Source organism: Saccopteryx bilineata, chromosome 5 (assembly GCF_036850765.1).
Source record: "Saccopteryx bilineata isolate mSacBil1 chromosome 5, mSacBil1_pri_phased_curated, whole genome shotgun sequence".
NCBI lineage: Eukaryota > Metazoa > Chordata > Mammalia > Chiroptera > Emballonuridae > Saccopteryx > Saccopteryx bilineata.
Genome location: NC_089494.1, coordinates 70,899,504 through 70,914,574, shown reverse-complemented (window position 1 = coordinate 70,914,574; position 15,071 = coordinate 70,899,504). Strand labels below are relative to the sequence as shown.

Sequence of the window (15,071 nt, the reverse complement as noted above, 5' to 3'; positions counted from 1 at the left end):
GCACTTCTCCTGTGTGTGCTGGCCGGGAATCAAACCCAGGACTCCTGCATGCCAGGCTGACACTCTACCACTGAGCCAACTGGCCAGGGCTAAAAAACATTTTTATGTTACATTTTTTGAATTATGCTTTTTAGAATTCATAAAAAAGAGAGAAGTTAAAAAATTAAAAAACGACAAAAAAGTTATCTTTTTATATATATAGATACATTCTTAGTAAGATTTAGTAAATTCAGCAGGTTCTTGCATTTTACTCTTAATTGTGTTGAGTGCAGAAACCCTCCCCCATACCTATCATCTTAACTTCACACCAAACAAAGGATAGAAGAAACTTGCCTCCAATCTTTCCGGGGAACATGGGGGTCATGTAAACAATCCAGCACCACAGCTTAACAGCCTTTTGCAACCTAATCAGGCAAGTGAGGTGGGTGGTTGGGCAGACTATCAGCTTACAGCCAATTCCCTACACCTCTGTCCCCCAAAAATCTAAACTCCAAAAACCCTGTTTGTTTTTTGGTCCCCAACAGGCAAATATTCCTCTGGAATACCATAGGGAGCACCTGGAAATCTTCAAGGGTACACACTTTGAGAACCACTAAAGTGTCACAACTATGAGTTGATGCTTCTCATCTCTCTCCTTCCCTGTCTGTTTTGCTCTCTCTCTCACTCGCTAAATAAATAAATAAACAAAAAGGTTAAAACAACCTACAACTCAACCAATAGGGAACTAGATAAATAAATAATGACAGAGTCATATGGTAGAATATTATGACAAATTAAAAACAAAGAAGCTACTTTTCTGTGGTTTTCAACTGCCACTCTGCAGACCGGTGCCTGTCTGCCAGAAATTTCATGCCAGCCTGCGAAAGAATCTTCAGGAAGACTTATCTGCTTTTAAAATTTCTTTAAATTAGATTTATTGGGGTGACATTGGTTAATAAAATTATATAGATTTCAGGGGTACAATTCTATAATACATCATCTGTACATTGCACTGTGTTCACCAGCCCAAGTCAAGTCTTCCTTCATCACCCTTTACCCTCTTCTACTTTCCCCAAACTTATTTGCTTCTTTAAAAATGGGAAAATATATACATATTGCTTTTATATTTAAAAAGATAGCGTCGATTTCTTCCATCGAGGAAATATGGGTATCAGAGGGCAATGTGAAAGAATTATCATATACTCCTTCTTACTTTTTTAAAAACCTTGAACCAGGTAAACAGAGCAATTACTAAAAAATATAATAAATTAATCAGAAAAGCAAATGTGAAGGTATCAAATTTTTCTAACAGGTAATATCTCAAAGTTATTAATTCTGTTTATCATTTCTCAGAAGCTACTGGGGACTCTGTTCCATCCAACTGAGGGAGTAAATAAACAAGAACCAAAGTATCTAAGAAATAGAGAACCCAACAGAAATGTCAAAGGAAAACTCCCAAACAACAGCTATGAAACTGGCCCAGAGATCAACAGTCCAAATTGAAACAAGAGGACAGATGGCTCCAGGAAGGGACCAATATATCTGAGAGGTTCAATTTGTGGAAAAATTATACTGCATTGTTGTAGTATATAGAAATAGAAATATGGAAAAACAAAGCAAATTTTCTTTTCTTAAATTAGTTAATCACGACCCTGGCCAGTTGGCTCAGTGGTAGAGCGTCAGCCTGGCATGCAGGAGTCCCAGGTTCGATTCCCGGCCAGGGCACACAGGAGAAGTGCCCATCTGCTTCTCCACCTCTCCCCCTCTCCTTCCTCTCTGTCTCTCTCTTCCCCTCCCACAGCCAAGGCTCCATTGGAGCAAAGTTGGCCCGGGCACTGAGGATGGCTCTGTGGCCTCTGCCTCAGGTGCTAGAATGGCTCTGGTTGCAACAGAGCAACGCCCCAGATGGGCAAAGCATCGTCCCCTGGTGGGCATGCCGGGTGGATCCCAGTCGGGCGCATGCGGGAGTCTGTCTGACTGCCTCTCCATTTCCAACTTCAGAAAAATACAAAAAAAAAAATTAGTTAATCATTAACTCTATGATAAAAAAAAAATCTACAAGTAAGGAATCCTACTTCTAATACACCTGCTTAGCTGAGCGGTGAATAGTCTTTATATAATCATAATAAATATGAATAATGCAAAGAACAAAATATGAGAATTATTTTGGCAGGTGGGTAAGTGTGTGAAAGAACTAAATATTTATATATCAAGAAGGGAAGTTAGTAGATAATGTCAAATATTATTACACTAAGAAACAGCAGTATAAGCATATTATTTCAAAAGGTAAATATTGGAAGAAACGTCTCAAAGTGGTGACAGTGGTCGATCTTAGCAAGACTAGGGAGATGAGCACTGACTGGATTTTTGTTGCTGTGGGTGTTATAATCCTTTAAATAATCCTACTTAACTTTATTTAGATATAATAAAGTTACAAGTAGAACCAGATTATTTAGATTTGAATACTGGCTCTGACATTTCACTAACCTTATTAATAGAGGCAAATTACTTCATCTTTCAGTTTTCCTGTCTCTAAAATAGGGAGAAAAATACAATGTGCCTTGAAAAATTGCTTTGAAGATTAAATATTTCATGTAAGTTGCTTAAAATATAACTGGCATAAAATTGTTCAATAGTCAATGAAGACTAACACTTGGTATGAAAATAAATATTAAGTACTGTTACTTGATAAAAATATAAAGGTATTAGTAATATATTAAAGTGTGCTTCCTTTGTGAAGAAATTTTAATTTTTTTAAAACTTAGTATTCCCTGGTACTAAGTAGGACTTTCTTTTGGTTACTATCTTCATTCTAACAGCAATTTCCAAGCCTTTTCATCTCATGTCACACAAACTAATTACTAAAATTCTGTGACACATAAAAAATTCTGTGCCAATCTGACAAAAAAAAAAAGTATAATTTTGATTATTTCATACCAGACGGCTATTGTTGTGCTGGCTGTCATCATTTTTTTTTATTTGACAATCTAATTAATGGAAAAGAGGTCAGTTCCCTGACTAAATAGTCTGGTATTGCATCTTTTAAAAATTCTTGCAGCACATCGGATGAAAATTGCTGCTTTAACCCATAGTTGGAGGGGAAAATAATAAATCAGTGAAATATTGCAGTAAGTACTGAAAGATGAGTTTTAGTTGGGTAGGGGAAGAACAGGGAAGAGAGTTCCAGCAAGGGGAATGACACTTGCAAAGACCTAGAGGCAGAAAGATCATGGTATTAAAACAAAACAAAACAAAACAAAACAAGCCTGATCTGTGGTGGCGCAGTGGATCAAGCGTCGACCTGGAATGCTGAGGTCGCCAGTTCAAAACCCTGGGCTTGCCTGGTTAAGGCACATATGGGAGTTGATGCTTCCTGCTCCTCCCTCCTCCCCCCTTCTCTCTCTCTCTCTCTCTCTCTCTCTCTCTCTCTCTCCCCCCCCCTCTCTCTCTTCTCTAAAATAAATAAATAAATAAAAATTAAAAAGAAAGAAAAGACTAGTAGATCTAGAGCAGAGAATAATGATGAGAGAGGTGTGTGCTGGGCAAGAGCTAAATCATGTCAAGCTTTTAGGCCATGCTAAACAGTTTGGCTTCTACCAAAGTAATGAAGGACTTTGGGCAGAGGGTAACAAGACCAAAAGTTCTGAAAAAGATCACGATGGTCTAGTATGGGCAACCCACTAGAAAACATCTAGAAAGAATCCAAACAGCTGTGTAGGAAGGCAGGCCAATACAATCGTCCAGGTAAGAGATGATGGTAGTGATAGGAATGGAGAAAAGTAGATGGATCTGGCCCTGGCCGGTTGGCTCAGCGGTAGAGCGTCGGCCTAGCGTGCGGAGGACCCGGATTCGATTCCCGACCAGGGCACATAGGAGAAGCGCCCATTTGCATCTCCACCCCTCCGCCGCGCCTTCCTCTCTGTCTCTCTCTTCCCCTCCCGCAGCCAAGGCTCCATTGGAGCAAAAGATGGCCCGGGCGCTGGGGATGGCTCTGTGGCCTCTGCCCCAGGCGCTAGAGTGGCTCTGGTCGCAATATGGCGACACCCAGGAGGGTCGCAACATGGCGACGCCCAGGATGGGCAGAGCATCGCCCCCTGGTGGGCAGAGCGTCGCCCCCTGGTGGGCGTGCCAGGTGGATCCCGGTCGGGCGCATGCGGGAGTCTGTCTGACTGTCTCTCCCTGTTTCCAGCTTCAGAAAAATGAAAAAAAAAAAAAAAAAAAAAAAAAAAGTAGATGGATCTGAGAAATATTTATTTAATAAGTAAAACTGACAGAACCTGGAAATGAAAAACTTCTAGGAATCTTTTGCCTTTAAAAAAAATTTTTTTGGCCCTGGCCAGTTGGCTCAGTAGTAGAGCGTCGGTCTGGCGTACAGGAGTCCTGGGTTCGATTCCCAGCCAGGGCACACAGGAGAAGCACCCATCTGCTTCTCCACCCCTCCCCCTCTCCTTCCTCTCTGTCTCTCTCTCTTCCCCTCCCGCAGCCAAGGCTCCATTGGAGCAAAGTTGGCCGGGGCATTGAGGATGGCTCTATGGCCTCTGCCTCAGGCGCTAAAATGGCTCTGGTTGCAACAGAGCGATACTCCAGATGGGCAGAGCATTGCCCCCTGATGGGCATGTCGGGTGGATCCCAGTCAGGTGCATGCGGGAGTCTGTCTGACTGCCTCCCCGTTTCCAACTTCGGAAAAATATAAATAAATAAATAAATTAATTAATTAATTTTTTTTGGTCCAATTGCTTTATATTCTTTACCTTAAAGCTGCCCCACTCCCAGCCCGTCACCTTAGTAATGTACTCAAGTGTAGAAATATCTATAAACAAAAGCTGTAAGACATTTCAATCACAAAGTTAACTTTTCATTTCTAAATTGTAAAACCTAGATCTTGGAACAGAACCAAAGGCACAAAACCAACATGGAATTTAAAGCAATGAGATGGAGATAACAGCAATCTACATTAAATAAGCCAATTAAATACAGTGAAATAAGTTTCTTACTTAATTTCTGTAGTCACTGCCATTAAAAAAGCAAATATACTGCCTGTCCAACAGTCTGCCTTTCTTGGCCACTTTATTTCAATATTTTACTCCACAATAGACTGAGAGGAAAGAAAAATTTTACAGACCTTGCAAATAATCTAGAAGGAGGGGCTATGTACATACGTACCCTGGTTGGGTATGTATATATAGACAGGTGCAAAAGCTGACTATATGATAACACATACGTAAAGCATGTGATAGAAGTATCCATAGGACACATCACCCAGTTCAGGTGTACATGGAGCTGTGTGGGGTATGTAGTTTCCTAAATAAGGCAAGACCGCATGTAAGCCTTAAGAACCAGTATATTATAGAGGTAAAGATAATAGGAAAGGTATTAGCAGTGGCGAGTAACAGAACAAATGCACATAGGGAAAAAAAAAGACTTAAATCTGTTGCTAGAATATAAAATTTGATTTTTAGAGTAAACAAGGCTCGGATCCTGTGAGACCACTTTAAGAGCTGTGGGCTCTATCCTGGCAGCTACAGAAAGTTTTTAAAGGATTTTAGGGAGAGTAGAGGAGAGAGACATTCAGGTTTCCATTTTTAAAGAGATCTTCTAGCCCTGACTGGTTGGCACAGTAGATAGTCAGCCTGGTGTATGGATATCCTGGGTTCAATTCCCAGTCAGGGCACACAGGACAAGCAAACATCTGCTTCTCTCCCCCTCTCTCCCGCAGCCAGTAGCTCAATTGTTTTGATCATGGCCCAGGGCACTGAAGATAGCTCAGTTGGTCTGAGTGTGGGCCTCAGGTGCTAAAAATAGCTCAGTATTCAAGCATTGGTCCTATGGGGTTGCCAGGTGGATCCCAGTCACGGAGCATGTGGGAGTCTTCCTCACTATCTCCCCTCCTCTCACAAAGAAAGAGAGAGAGAAAAAGAAAAGAAGGAAGGGAGAAAGGAATGGAAGGAAGGAAGGAAGGAAGAAAGGAAGGAAGAGAGGGAGGGAGGGAGGGAGGGAGGGAGGGAGGGAGGGAGGGGAAGGAGGAAGAGAGGGAAGGGGGAGGGAGGAAAGAAAGAAAGATCTTCATCTTACGTGTTCTGCTGAGGATGGATCTGAGCATGACAACATCACCTATTGTTATCAGGTAGCAAGTGGTTGTGGTACTCCAGTCAAGAATTAATAAGACCCTGAATTTGTGCAGTAGAATTGGGAGAAGAATTTGTGAGGAGAAAAAATTAAGTGGAAATGTTAAGTGGATACAGTATCTGATAGTTGTGGAAGCTAAGAAAAAAAGAAAAAATGACCTCTGGATTTCTGGCATGACACTTAGCTAGTGGAACAGATCCATAACCCATTCTCCAAAATCCTGGAGCCAAATGTGTTTCAAAATTGAGAATATTCTGGATGTTAGAAGAGTGCTATGGTTTGCAGACCCAATATAACAGTGCACCCCCGGCTGAGCCTGGGACAAGTACCATGTAATCGAACTCAGTACTATTTTTATAGCGAGACATATCCCACCTAGCAGGAGAGACCATAAATAGCTTCTTGACAGTTCATTCAGGTTTTGCAGAAAATGACTTCAAGTTCTGCAGACAAATGAGCTATCTAAACAATTTTTGGTTTTCAGAGACATTTGGTTTTGGAATTGTGACTAAGAAATGGCAAATGTTCTAATAATTATAAATAGAATAAAGTGAAACAGGTTGTCTTTGTATAGTTTTAAATTTTGTTTATGTTTTGCTTTGTTTTGTTTTGTTTTGTTTTATGGAGTGAAGGTTCTGGTTTACACGTGTAATCTTGGGTCATTATAAAATCTTAAAGATGTGCAGCAAGCAATGGATAAAAGAGAAAGCTAGTTCAAACAGTTTGTAACGGAAACAATTATAGAGAAAATGTGTACGTAGGGAAAGGGAAATATTCTTCATTTAGTGCCAAAAATATGAGCCCAACCAAGAAAATGACTCAAAGAGATTTCATTTAAATGTCAATAGTCACCAATGAAGTAGAATTCAGTCCCACCAGTCTTTGCTTTGTCATAAGTTAAGGCACTTTGGTCTCTTGCCATGGTTGGCATTGATTTGAATTCAATGTTTCTTTTGGCAGTACATTAACTGTGCTAAAATTATCCAAATTATATAAAACTAATTATTCCAATATGAACTAGATGCATAATTAGATAAATAACTGAAAATATTTCCTTCTCTATCACATTTTATACCCATAAAAGAGCTGTCATACCAATTGCATTTTTACACTTTATGGACTAGAGAACTGATTATGTCTGAAGACAATTTGGGCAATGATCATTTCCAAAATATTAAATGCACTAATAATTTATTTAAAAGAAATACTCCTTCTATAATAATGTGAAAGCAGGTTAAAATTAAAAGCTTCTATGAAAGGCTCAATCATTCAACCTGAGTTTCCAAGCCTCTATCCCTAGAGGTCATTGAGGGATCTAATCTAATCTCTCATGCTGATCTTTTTTGGGAGAAAGGCGTACATCCCTACAATTTGTCTCTTGTATCTGTTTTATAGTAAATGTAAAATATATAAGATATTAACAGACCACCAAACAAATATACTATCCTATGTTTAATAATTTTTTTCAGACTCTCCCCAGCACTATAACTCAGCCATAAAATTTGGAATTTAGAATCAAACTGGACAGAATTATTTTTGTCTCTTAAATTTTCACTTGATAATTGTTACCACTGAGATCCCATCAGAGCCTAACTGGTGGTGGGTGCAGTGGATAGAGCACCGACCTAGAATGCTAAGGATTCAGATTTGAAACCCCAAGGTCTCCAACTTGAGTGCAGGCTCATCTGGCTTGAGCATGGGCTCACCAGCTTGAGTGCGAGGTACAGCTTGAGAATGATCATAATCATGACCCCATGGTCGCTAGCCTGAGCTAAAAGGCAGCTGGCTTGAAGCCCAAGGTTGCTGGCCTGAGCCCAAGGTGGCTTGAGCAAGGGGCCACTGGCATATATGAGAAGCAATCACTGAACCACTAAAGTGACACAAGTACGAATTGATGCTTCTCATCTCTCTCCCCTACTGACTGACTCTCTCTCTCTCTCTCTCAAAAAAAAAAAAAAAAAAAAAAAAAAAAAAGAAATTGCCTCAGAGATCCCATTTAAAATACAATAACGTACAATGAGGTTTTTTTCAGTTCTTAATGTTTTAGAGAGTTAGTCTAGCACCAGGTTTTAGAGTCAAACCTTCCAATTAATGTTGAATAAGGATTACAATATAATTTTCTATATTAAGAAAGTAGTTTGATTTTTTTTTCTGTAAAGTGTAGGGGATAGAAGAGGAGGGGTAGAGAGAGACAGTAAACTGGTAGAGAAATCAGCCTTAAAATGTAAATTCACTAGGATACCACCATTTTCATCATAGGTTCCAGCTCATTTGTGGTCATAAAATCAATTCTGTGTGTAGAGGTCAAAATTTTTAAAATAAAGTAAGATTAAGTACCATTTTGTGAATCTTGTTTCATTTATATACACACACACTAGCGTGTACTGCATTGAGGCACAGAATGCATTTCTTACTGCGATCACAGTCCAAAAAAAGTTTTAAAAACACTGGTATTAAGGAAGCACACTGGCCAACCAAAAATCTAGAGTGTTGCAAATGGAGGAAAGACCCTGGGTAGCTGCCTCATCAAATACATTTTAAGCCAATACAATAAAAGATCAGAAGACTAAATTTTGTTGTCCATGTTGACTTAAAAAATTAACGTGGCTCTGAAATACCACAAAAGGATTTAAAATCTCAATCCACATGCCATCTTTAATAGACATGTGAGTCACAGTGAGAGGAAAAGAAGGATAGCCTGAGTCTCCCTGGAGTCAGGTATCATCGGGACAAGGAGAAATTAAGGTAATCAGAGCTGGACAAAGGACAACTGACTATTCTGTCATTACAAAGGCCTTACAAACTATACGAGAGACAGAAGGATAAACATCTTACGATAAGTGAGAATGTGGGAGGTAAGAAGTAAAGATAACGTGAGCTTTGAGTCAAACCACTGGAGTAATAATGCCATGCCTACCTCTAATTTGCTGGGCAAACTGAAATTAAACTACCTCTTGGATTCAGTTTTTCACAAACTGGATGTGTTGACTGGATCTCCAAGTGAGAAGAGGATCCTGAGAATGCTAAAGGATAGAAAATACTCCTATGTGTTTTATGGCTTCATTATCTCAATCGAAGGACATGTTATTTCTGTAATTTTACAGGTAGTTTAACTGAGACATACTGTTACTATAGCTAATGCCAACATGTAACATTTCTCTCTAAAGTTAAAAGTAAAGTAAGTTTAATAACATTTGGCCCAATAATCAACGAGGGCTAAATTAATACTCTAAATTCAGGGAGCACCATCTACCTCTAATTTTTAAACAGTATGTAGCACATTTAGTTCTCTGGATGAAGACAAGATTAAGAGGGCCAGCAAAGCTCTTTTGAGAAAGGCAGAAAGCATTGTTTGAAAATCAGTTATGTCTTCTCTTGCTATGGTTGACCTCTTAGCTTTTAATTGCTCTACACTATTTTTTAACATTATGTGTTGCCAAAGGCATCTTATGTTAAATGTGCAATTTAAAAAATACATATTTTTTTAATTAGCAAAGAGAATTAAAATAAACGTGAATATTAGAATTGCCATTTTTTAATATAAATTTCTATGTAAAAATGCTGGTTAAAGCAATATAAAAAGAAAAATGTTTGGTACTAAACTGTAGACTGTTTAAACTAATACATATATATGCTAAACTTTAGATATTAAAAGTTAAATTTAAAGGAATCTAATTGTAGGTATAATTTAAACCTCATTTATTTTAGCTACAAACTCAAAGAAAAGTTTATACAGAAAAATAACCAACAGGTTTTCCCACAACCATAAAGCCTCAAATTAAAATACAGCAACTTTAAAATTTTTTAACAATAGAATTTGAGTTTAATGTTTTTATTATGTAGTATAACTTCTATAGCAAGTTACGTTAGCTTAACGTTGTCTAGATATTAGAAAAACATGATAACTTGATAGCTGTTCTATAAAACAGTTACTTGATGAATTTGAAGTGAACTGTTCTGATGAGTTTTGAGAAAAGGAAATAAAAGTCTAACATAAGCACCAGTTTCACCCTTCATTCTTAGGCTTCAGAAAGCCTAATTAAGCAAGGAAAGGAATTTGGGCCTGGCACACCCAGGTTCAGACGTGGCAGGATCCTGAAACAAAGTTTTTTTTTGAACCTTTGAGTCATGTGCCACAGGCAAACCATAGCTGCGATATGCAGGTCGTTAAGTCAACAGGTCCTTTAACGAGATGGTGTGTGGTTAGTGTGTGGCAGATGGGTTTCCTCCTGCCACGAAAAAAATAACTCTTCTTGATCAAACCGGAAAGTGGGCGCAGCTCTGACGTGGGGAGCACACCCGGAAAAGTGTAGGGACCAAACAGAGAGAGAGGGATGTCCGCGTCCCGACCACAGAGCGCTTTCCAAACCACTCGGAAACCATTTAAATGGCTCGGGCGGCCGCGCTTTCCAGCCCCGGACTGTCTGGGGTCCGGCTGGGAAAGTTGTCTGGCAAAGTCATGCCCTTCCTTCCGCGCCCCGGGCTCGGCCCCCTCGGGCGCAGGGCCGGCGGGGACGGGCAACCTGTTAGCCCGCGTGCCAACCCGGGCGCCCGCGCCCGCCCAGCCTCCCCGCCGCCCCGCTTGCGCCCCTCGCAGGGCTCCGGCCCGGGGCCGGCTCCTCTGAGCCCCGCAGCGGAGGCTGACAGGGGCCACGCGGGCGAGCGGGCTGCCCCCGGGGCGCCACCTCCCCGGTCTCGGGCGCCCCTTTCGGCCTCTCCCGAGAGGGCAACCGAAACGCTGCTCTCGAGACCATCTCCAACCGGCCAGCGGGACCGCACCTCTCTGCCCACCACGTGAGCCGCGGCGCCCGTCTCCCAGCCCTCCTGCTCCCCTCGGGGTGCCTGCCCCCGGCCGGAGCGTCGGCTCTCCGGAGGGCTTACCTGGCGGGCGGGCGGGCAGGGCAGGGAGGCGAGGAGCGGCGGTCACGCAGGAGCTGGACGTGGGCCGGGCGCCAGGTGCAGGTGGCGGCGGCGGCGGCGGCGGCGGCTCCGGCTGCGGTCGCTCCAGTTGCCGCTCAGTCCAGCTCCTCCTCCGCCGTTGCCTCCTGCCTTCCCGCTGGGCCTCCCGGGTTGCCAGGAGAGGCCGAACCCAGTCTCCGCTTCCTTCGGAGGCTCCCAGGTGAGCTCCAGCCGGCGACGTCGGCGGGGGCGAGGCCCGGCCCCGCGCCTGCGCGCCAGCCTCCCGCCCCGCCCCAGCCCTACCTGCGGGCTCCAGGTGAGGACCCGGCCCGCGCGCGCGGGGCAGGGGCAGGGGCGCGGGCGGGCAACGCGGCGGGCGCGCGGCGGCTCTCCCCGGGCGGGCGCGGCTGGCGCTCCGCACTCCGCGCGCCTCAGCCCGTCTGCGTCTGAGGAGCCTTGCACTGACCTGGTGGCAGTGGTCCACGCGGAGCGAGAGCCCAGTCTGGGTCCGCGGGGAAACAGACCTAGATTTCTCCTCCACACTTCCTCCCCTGCTCTTCGGTTTGCCAGAATGACGGGGTTCGCCGCCCAGAGGCTGGTGGGCCCAGGACCTCCGAGTACCGCCTCATGACCGCAGCCACACTCGGCTGGGACGGTTTCCTCGAGCAGAGTTCAGCAACCTCTGTCACCGGTGAGGTTCGCGAGCTGTGAGAGGAGCTTCCTTCCCTTGCAGTCTTGATTTCATCACTTGACTCACTTCAGCGCAGCTAGTGGTTTCCGTTTCTGTAAGCGCGCGCTCTGGCAGGGGCGCCTCGAGTCCAAAGGAGGAGCCTTCCTCTCCCAAAGAGGAGCCTCTGGTATTTGGCAGAGCCTCGCTAATTTGGGACGCACCACTCCTCCCTGGGTTACGATGAGAAGGCAAACCAATTCCCAGATGAGAGGGAAAGCAGCGACAAGACAGAGAAGCCCGCCGTCCTCGTTTAGAAAGACACTGGTTTCCTGGAGAGGGCTTGCTTGTACTGTAGATTTGCTTAAAAGCGCAAAATCTGTTGGGAAGGTGAGAATGCAGACTCTAGGGAGACAGTGGGTTCTGCTGTTGTTTTCAAAACAAAAATTCTGTAAACGGTATTTTTTTTCCTTTTGTGATTTTTACAACTTTCTGTTTCAGCCTTCCTTCTGCTGTTATAACAAACATTGACCTTTATACCTTCCTACGAACCCATTCTTCACTTGGTTGTATCTTCAGTAATCATAGAAATATACATAGGAAAATGGTTGTAACTGTTTTAGTGACATGCTTAGCTATAAGGTGCAGGTTTTTCTACAGAGTTGAACTGTGGCCTTTCTCCTGCATTATGACACATACCCTTATGGTTCTTATTTATTGGTATGTTAGTGTTGTGAATGACCTAAGAATAAGATTTTAAAATACTGGTTAAAAAAGTATCAACAAGTAGAGCTTTAGAACTTGTCTGACCTGACATTGATTTGAGCATCCATGGTGTTTTCTTATACCATACCTATGAATTGGATTTAAAACTAGTTAGTTGTTTGTATGTTTTGTGGATTGTGGTTCATTTGTAAGCACCAAGGAAACTTGTGACATTTTAATAGCAGTACCTGCAAACAATTTTTAAGCCTTCCCTCTTTCCCTCATAGAAGTTCAGGAACTACTTATGTATATGATCATATTAACTTGATATTATCTGATATTTGTCTTTAGGTCTACAGCCAGAATCAGCACCCAAGTCCCTACATACACACCTCTTTAATTTTTATTTTCTGAAGTTCTGCAACTTGATTTACTGGTTTGCCTCAAAACGGAGTTTAGAGTGTTAGTCTTTGGGAAATTTGAGAGAAATTCTAAATATATAACCAAAAATTCTATATCTCTTGCCTTGGCCTACCAATCCCTGAATGAAGCAAAAACCAAAGATGATCAATTTTAATGTCCCACCAGGCAAAGGTAAACACTTTTTAGAGACAGAGCAGATGGATACAGAATAGCAGTCTGGGATCCAGCACCAGGGAGGCTTTGACAGCAAGACTGGTAAAGACAAATAACAATGGAAAAGAGAAGCTAGGGCGGAGCTATAAAAAGAGCTAGCAAGTAAGAACAAAATGCTGCTTGAAGAGTGAAAAACAAAACAAAACAGAAAAAGAATAAAAATCAGTAGTTACTAAAAATTGTTAGTTTTACAAATGGAGACAGATGGAAACAAGGAAAGCGGTATTTCTGGGTCTGGCATACCTAGCAGCATTACCGGTATTACTTCATTGCTTTCTGAAAGCAGTCTTAAAATTAGTGAAAGTTTTTTACTTAAAAAGGTTGCAGGCCCAGGGAAAAAAATAGTATTGTGCTGAAATGTTTAATTCCCTAAATCTAATCAGAGGAAGAGTTTTTGAAAGTATCATTTTCAAAATTATGAAGTAAAAGATTTGTTTCATGGAGGGGAAATTAGCATTTTATCATCATAAAATAAAACCCAGTAGCCTTAGTATAGACATGCTTCTCAGAAACAAACTTACTTTAATAGTATATTTTTGGCATATAATGGCAGTTAAAACAGAAAACTGAGCGGATTTTACAAAGGAAAGAGGAGAGACAAGCATCTCTAACCCCCACCCCAAAACACATGCGCACGCACACAGACACCAAGACTATCCCCAAAGTGATCATTTACATGAATTTGGAATACTATTCACTGTTTAATAATTACTGTTAACATTTAAATTAATGTCAGGACCAGTATCTGGCACATAAGAGGTAATCAAAAAATATTTTTAACTGAATAAATTTATCCATTAAATTTTAAGAAAAAAAATCAACATGCGTAATATCTTGAACAGAGTAGAAGTCCAAAGAATGGTTTAACCAAACGTTACAGAAAATAACCTGGGGCAAGTAAGGATAACGGACGAGGAATTTGAGGGACAAGCTTCTCATAACAGTACCAATTATGTGTTTCATAAGGCTCTAGGCAAAGCAATTTATATTCCTACGAGTTACCTCTGGGCTTAAATTTTCTCTTTCACAAAACAAAATAATGGTACGGTGATCTTTCTTCCTGTTCCTTTACACTCTGATTCATATCATCTCAATGATAAGAGAACACTCATGCAATACAAAACAAGAAAACCTCTTCTGGATATAGGAATGATATTTAACAGAAAACAAAGATGAGCCTGACCTGTGGTGGCACAGAGGATAGGGTGTCGACCTGGAACCCTGAGGTCGCAGTTCAAAACACCAAAGCCAGGCTTGCCCAGTCAAGGCACATACAAGAAGCATCAACTACTTCGTGTGATGCTTTCTGCTCCTTCCCCAACTCCCCATTCATCACTAAAATCAATAAATAAAATCTTTAAAGGGGGGGGTGACAACGATGACAACATGTATATTACTTGATAGAAATTTTAATTTATAAAAACTGATGGTACTATACATGTAACAAGTAAAATTGTTTAGATTCACTAAGTCCAACTTGAAACATTTTTAGCTTAATTATTTAATTGTAGATTACCCAGGGCTTAGCAACTTTAGTTTGAAACATATTTCCTTATTTAGACTTTAAAAACAATTTTATTTTATGTAGGAAATGGAGTCTCCAGTCGGGATCTCAAAGTCAAATTGAGAGATTTGGCTGAAAGACTAAACAGATTGAAATAATTTCTACTAAAATAGTTGAAAGGCTATTGATTCAAAAGGAGACTAGCGCTGGTATCATAGTGAAGAGCCACAAATATGTGGGTATTTTTTTTATTACGATTCAGCATAATTGCACATTTAGTTTTAAATATTACAAAAGTTAAAATAATGAAAACATGAGTAGATTATTTTTAGTATGAACTGTCTTGGCCACTGTTTTGTATGAGGAGTGCTTATGATTTTTTTTTCTCTAAAAAATATTAGAACAACCATCTGGAACTTTCAAAGAAATACAAATTTTTATGAGGACACTTATTGACTTAAATTTCAACAGAACTATGTCTTGTTAATCTTGTAGTCTAAATGCTTGGCACGTAGTAGGTGCTTAATGAATATTTGATGAAATGGATTGAATAGA

At 41.3% G+C, this 15,071-nt stretch overlaps 1 protein-coding gene across 4 annotated transcripts in view; it reads right to left on the bottom strand.

The window, feature by feature from the left end:
• Window positions 1–11,599, bottom strand: part of GALNT3 (polypeptide N-acetylgalactosaminyltransferase 3) — a 56,653-nt gene extending 45,054 nt beyond the window's left edge. For 2 of the 4 annotated variants that reach the window (XM_066279990.1, XM_066279988.1), the window contains exon 1: window positions 10,987–11,233. The gene's annotated coding sequence lies outside the window, so the exon portion shown is untranslated. Of the gene's footprint in view, window positions 1–9,022; window positions 9,042–10,986; window positions 11,234–11,470 lie in introns of those variants that run through there. The other 2 variants (XM_066279989.1, XM_066279991.1) reach the window with 2 other exon arrangements.
• Between the last annotated feature and the right edge of the window lie 3,472 nt (window positions 11,600–15,071).